The sequence below is a fragment of the Musa acuminata genome, chromosome BXJ2-7, assembly GCF_036884655.1.
Source record: "Musa acuminata AAA Group cultivar baxijiao chromosome BXJ2-7, Cavendish_Baxijiao_AAA, whole genome shotgun sequence".
Taxonomy (NCBI): Eukaryota; Viridiplantae; Streptophyta; class Magnoliopsida; order Zingiberales; family Musaceae; genus Musa; species Musa acuminata.
In genome coordinates, this window is record NC_088344.1 from 21594678 (window position 1) to 21600782 (window position 6105).

Sequence of the window (6105 nt, forward strand, 5' to 3'; positions counted from 1 at the left end):
TATATATGTATATATGTATATGTATGTATATATGTATATATGTATATGTATGTATATATATACATACATGTATATATATACATACATATATATATACATATATATATATATATATATATATATATATATATATATTTTGTGACAATATCGGAGCCATTTATCTATGTGTTAATCCAGTATTCCACTCACGCATGAAATATATAGTCATCGACTTTCACTTCGTACGAGAACAAGTTGTCAGACTTCTCACACATATACGGTTGATTAACTAGCGGACTCCCTTACAAAGCCTCTCGAGAGAAGCTCTCCCCAACTTTTGAGGAGATGTCATAAATGAGGAAAATTCTCCTCTATTGAGAAAAATTCTTTCTTCTAACATATATAAATATGGAGTATTATATTATTTCAACTCAATGCATTTATATTTCATTTCTATCACTGAGATTCTACTTTGTTATTTGAGGAACCAATCAAATCATGGCAGAAACCTATAGGAACATAAAATATTAACAATCTGATTTCAGCTAGCAAATTCTTTATGAACTTACATTCATTCTCCGCCATGTACCGCCATTGATGCACAATACCTTCGTTGGCTTCCTTTGAAGCATCAGAGGTAAAGACGAGAAGCCTATGGTTCTTTGCCACCATATCTGTCACACTCGGCCAATCCATCCCATTCATGGGTATCTCTGAGATCGGATACCAGAATTTGACCAAGCCCGCATCTGTGAACAGTTTAGTCAACCCTTTGGGAGCACGCACATAATCCTCGATGATAATTGTCACAATCTCTAATGGATTCTCAGTCAAGAACTCCTCGACCTCCTTCAGAGTGTTAATTGCTGGTTCCTACAAGCATGAATTGAATAACTCAAACAATGACATTACCGCAGAAATTTATTATATCCATAGAAACAGTTGCAGAAGTCAACTGACGAATGCCGTGAAGTTGTAGCACTGCCCCTGATACGAGTGGCAGAGCCAGATATCGTTCTCAAAGTCATACATGTCCAGCATCAATCCCCTCACACCATTCTACAAGCAAACATCCAATATTGCAAGAACAGAAACAACAAGAAAGATCAAATATTGGACAAGGAAACAAAATGTCCACCAAACCACAGAGAAATCATGGCATGCTTACTCTCAATTGATTCGTGACGGTATCTTCTTGGTTGTAAAAGGTAACTCTTTGGACGCCGGTGTAGGATGGCTCGTCAACGATGGAGAAGGAATTGTGGGTCACCAGCCATGTGTACCTGTTGAAAGGCAGTCCCTTCACCTGAAACCAATTCAATCATTCAGACACCTCAACGCTTGAAGCAAAGATAAAGAAGAAGGAGAGAGTTCAAGACGCCAGAAACAATGGAAGGAAAAGAGAGAGAAGGATGAGTACGAAGGCAGTGGGCTGGTAGGCCAGGGCCCGAACTTAGGCGGGCTGCACGTTGCCGGATGCGGGGCAGCTGCCGCAGTAGAGCCCCGCGGCGCAGTCATCAGCGGTAGAACAAGAATCAAGAAGCTACACCAGATCACAACCAAGCAATCCAGCTCAAAAAAAAAAGAAAACGAACTACACCACAGATCAGATAGGGAGAGAGAAGGAAAGAGGACGGATACCTGACAAGAGCGGGGCGGACAGGACGCGGCAGCGGCAGAAGAGAGGAGCAGCAGGTGGAGGAGAGGGATTGAAACAAGAAAAGGCAGAGCAGTAGACTCCATCACTCTGCTCCTCCTCACCGCTGCTGCTGCTTCTTGAAACAGTAGTGGAGATTGGAACGGGAGAGGAAAGTGGGGGGAGAAGGACTACTTTGGCGGGAGGTGAAATGAAATTACCGGAGTGCCCTTCGGCCGTTGGGCACTCTGCTTTTGAGCTTTAGTTAATGGCAGGAGTTGGTGACTGGTAAAGACGTGAGACAGAGGCCGGGAAACGTGGTAAGCGTCTCTTTCCTTTCCCCCTTGCGCTTCTTCATGCGCCTGGCTACCATGGAAGTGGAAGACTGATGCAGACTAATGTGTTGCCATCAACAACTGGTTGGAAGATCTGAAGATTTCAATGTGCAGGACGGTCGGTCGACAGAAGTCTTCTCTCTGTGTCTCTCTCTCGTGCAGAAGTCGATTGCGCTGTAGATGGGTTAATCGAGTCCTTTATCTTCAACTTGATTTAACCGTACTAGCAATCTCACCAATCTAACTTAGACCAAATGACACGCATCTCGATCTGACTCGAGTCGCAAACTCTTGAATCCATCAAATCATATATATATATATATATATATATAGTTAAAATTTAATATTAATACAAATCGATAACTGTCAAATTTCAATCGTTGTCGTCCGATACAAATATCATATAATCTATTATAAGATGATATCATCTTATGGAAGGTGATCGATCTTTTATTGGATCAATATGTATCATCCTATTGGTTAATAATACAAATCTTACTCGAAATGATTATCTTCTCCCTCCTTTTAACATTAATTTGGATAAACAAATTTTGGCTCGTCTCCATCTCCATCGCCTAGTCCTTGCATGCTTAATTCTCTCACTCTCTCTCACCCTCTATCACCCTCTATCACCCTTAAAACTCTCTTTTACGACTTCTTACCTAGCCTACTGACCGGCCTTAGTGCTTCTAATTTAATGCTGGTCCAACTCCTAAAGTCTCATCTATTCTTAGTTCAAATTTATGTTCCATTTCAACAATATAATGATAATATATTTTATAATATAAAGATAATATATATATGTATATATATAGGTGAATCTTGATGCATCTGTTTTGGTAAACTTTACAAATAAATCAAAATTTTGATCCAGGAGGATGAACAAACTCTATGACTTGAAGGCATCAGCTAGAAGATAAGAAAGTGTAGATCCAATTAAGGACAAGAGTGGCATGCTTGGTGGATAAGAAAGTGTAGATCCACAAGGTTTTAATTGATAAAAAGAATGCAATAATGCATTTTTCTTTTGTTATCCTTGCATTCCAGGTCCAATGGAATATTCCACGATCATTCCATGTTCTCGCTCCCAATCCTCATCCCTCCTTATTAATAGTGTTGGTCCAAATCCCATCTTTGTCTTCATGCATTCATATGGTACCTCAAAATTCATACTAAATATAGCAAAGAAAATTGATATCAAATGATGGAAGCAACAAATCAAGTACGTCAGAATATAGAGAGCATTAACATGAATATGAGCAAATAAATATAATACAATATGAATTCCGCATTAACATGCAAATTTACCTTGACGAGAACGGATCGGTTCAAGCACGTGTCTTCGGGCACCGGCACGTTGGTCTTCGGCACCTCTGACCCCAAGCACAAGCGAAGCCCTAATATATATATATATATATATATATATATATATATATATATATATATATATATATATATATATATATATATATATATATATATATATCACCCAGTATGTTAGTAACAACAGCACACACGCAACATCGGGAAAGAGAGATCAACAGAGAGCAAGAAGACACGAGAATGAGGAGAAAGAGAGACGCAAGCTTGCCGCCGGGTTCCGGTTCCACCCACCGACGAGGAGCTCGTCGTTCACTACCTGTGCCGGAAGATAGAAGATAGCCCTGACAGCGTCCCCGGTGCTATCCATTCATCATCGGCATTGTTTGGGATTAGGAAAGCTTGGCAAAGAAGTTTACTAATTTTGTACAAGTTTTCTCTTCGTATTATCATGCATTTCTTGATGCTAAATTCATACTTACTCTGAATTGATCTCGCCTCAGAACCCTTCCTCCTCCTTTTAACACCCCTCCTTACTAATTTTGTACAAAATTTCTCTTCGTATTACCATGCATTTCTTGATGCTAAAGTCATACTAACTCTGAATTTATCTCGCCTCTATAAACAGAACCCTTCCTCCTCCTCTTAACCCCCCTTCTTCTCTTCCTTCCTATGTTAAGTCTCTTTCTCGACGAAGTGTATCGGCAGCAGAGACCCTTCTTTTCTTCCGAAGAAGTGCAGCGGCGGCAGCAGAGACCCCTTCTTCTCTTCCGACGAAGTGCAGCGGCAGTAGGGACCCGTCTTATCTTCTCTTCCGACGAAGTGCAGCGCCAGCAGCGACCCTCCTTCTCTTCCGACGAAGTGCAGTGCCAGCAAAGACCCCTTCTTCTCTTCTGACGAAGTGCAGCGGCAGCAGACACACTTTCTTCTCTTTCGAAGAAGTGCATTGGCAGCAGACACCCTTCTCTTCCGACGAAGTGCATCGCAACAGACGGTAGATGGCGTCGGACGAACAACTCTGGGATTTACTCGTCCGAAGGGTGCGCGGCGAACCACGGGAGCTGAAGCACCTGGAGGTCCACCAGGATCCATGGGAACTTCTTGTGAGTAAGAAGTGAAAAAACTTAAATACATTAACAATGTCCCTCTCCTATTTATACAGATTAGGAGGAGGAAGGATTTCCCACAAGGAGGATTTTCCTTAATAGAATAAAGAAATTTTCCGAATAATGCCGAGCGGGTTCCTGGTCTAGAGAAAGCTTTGAAAGCATAAAACTAGATGATGGAAATCAAGGAGAGAAAAGGAGACTAAAATTTCATTTGCATCGAAGGGAGAAGCCTACTCGCGTGGATTATAGAATGGAAGAATACCGATTAACAAAGAATACGTACTCTAAACTTTCAGTTTTGAGCGAAGAGATAATGCTGTGTAAATTCTATCAAGTCGATAAGCCGCTCTACATGACCAGCAAGGGTACTCTTGCCTCCATGATGCCTCCGAAGATATAGGGAGTCGTTTTAACTTGCTTCATATATTTGTGTAAATAAACTTGGGATTACCAGTGAAGGGTGACAAATCAATCACGGGTACGGATACTTAAAACTCGATTCAATATGAAGTGGTTTGTGATTCTGTTGTGCTTCTTTTCTGTCCTTTATCGCATGTTCCCCTGGGATTTGGGTGGCTCGCCGGCATCTACCCTGGGGCTGGTCGGATTGACCGATCGCTGTCATCAAGAATGCCAACCCATTAGGACACGCACTTTCTGATAAACGGGACTTCACAATGCATATGTGCAATAACTCTAAACCAATGAAGCTACAGTCCTCAGAATAATAACTTTCGCTTGCGAATAATCACCTCAGGAACCATTAAGCAAACAGCCACACGCATAACACGTATCAAATAACCTCTCATTTTTAAAAGGAAATCAATTGTCCGAATTAACAATCTGCTATGTGCCATAAGAAATACTCAGATGATAACCCCCGCAAGCTTTTTCATTTTTAACTTTTTGATTTTAACTCATAATTATCGTTTGGGATAGACTGCTTCCCAACTTCAAGAACATCTATCTACACATAACCTGAGTGCAAGAAAAGCTAAAAGGCGCTACAACAAGATAGATTTGACAGAGTACCAATTATGCCAAGATGCCAATGGCATTAGTCGCTGAGAGGAAATAAACTTAAAACAAGCACCTCTTTCCATTTCAACCAACAAATAGTTGTGAATTTGCATACATGAAGTATGCATTTGAAAGCCAATCTTGGTCTCTTCCTCATCCACCGCATTCCGCTCGGAAGGTAGAATGCATGCGACGACGAGCACATGAAGGAGTTTGGCCCGCTCCTTGGGAGTCAAATAAACGCTCTGAAGCATCACTTCCGGCGTCCTCCTTCATCAACCAGTTGCTTTTGATGTATCCCGAAGGTGATTGGACTTCATAACTGATTGATTGCCCTGTGCCTTTGACACGGCGGCCATTGTGGTCGACCACGTCCTTCGTGGCTTGTGTAGCTTTCCACCGGCCGGTTCCTGCGGTCCGAGATGCTACTCCCTATCCCTGTCACCCAACGGAGATGGGTAACAGAGATGCTCGCTTGCTGTTGCCCAGCGGAGGGCTGTGATGGGTGAAGAACTACTCCTTACTCATGGGGAACGCAGCTGCACGTGATAAGAAATCAACAGGTTAATCATACTCCCCATCTCTGTTACTCATGGGGAACGCAGCTGCACGTGATAAGAAATCAACAGGTTAATCAAGAACACTCTCGGTTTCTTGAAGATGAGGGAAAAAAGATGGGTGATCAACAAAGAAAGATGTTTGAAGC

The 6105-nt window shown here is 41.8% G+C and overlaps 1 pseudogene; it reads right to left on the reverse strand.

Moving 5' to 3' along the window:
• Window positions 1-435: 435 nt before the first annotated feature.
• LOC103974776 (PI-PLC X domain-containing protein At5g67130-like) lies at window positions 436-1807 on the reverse strand (annotated as a pseudogene).
• Between the last annotated feature and the right edge of the window lie 4298 nt (window positions 1808-6105).